The 338-nt window shown below is 55.6% G+C and overlaps 1 protein-coding gene across 1 annotated transcript in view; it reads right to left on the bottom strand.

The window, feature by feature from the left end:
- The window catches only part of LOC105537467 (flocculation protein FLO11-like), a 27,508-nt gene that overhangs the window by 21,952 nt on the left and 5,218 nt on the right, over positions 1–338 (bottom strand). The gene's annotated exons all lie outside the window — the stretch shown is intronic.

The raw sequence follows: 338 nt of genomic DNA, 5'->3' as shown, positions 1-338 counted from the left end.
AAGACAGTGAAGGAGCCAGTGTGGCTATTCCTCTGTGAGGGTCGTGGAGCTGGAGATCCAGGGGGAGAGGTGATCTAGTTTGAGGTTCATGCAGCCGCAGACCCAGAGAGGAGCTGGCATTTTTCTAGTATTAGTGTCCTGCAACTGGAGAGGAGCTCATGTTCCAGTTTGAGGGCAGTGCAGCTGGAGACCGGGGGAGAAATGATGTTTTAGTTTCAGGGCCGTGTAGCTGGAGCCTGGGCAGGGAACTGATGTTCCAGTATGAGGGCCCTGCACCTGGAGACCTGGGGGGGAACATCAAACTGGAACATCAGCTCCCCTCCTGGTCTCCAGCTGCA

The sequence above is a fragment of the Mandrillus leucophaeus genome, unplaced genomic scaffold (assembly GCF_000951045.1).
Source record: "Mandrillus leucophaeus isolate KB7577 unplaced genomic scaffold, Mleu.le_1.0 Scaffold1726, whole genome shotgun sequence".
NCBI classification, from domain to species: Eukaryota; Metazoa; Chordata; class Mammalia; order Primates; family Cercopithecidae; genus Mandrillus; species Mandrillus leucophaeus.
The sequence above is the reverse complement of the archived record's forward strand: the minus strand, read 5'-3'. Positions and strand labels throughout refer to the sequence as shown.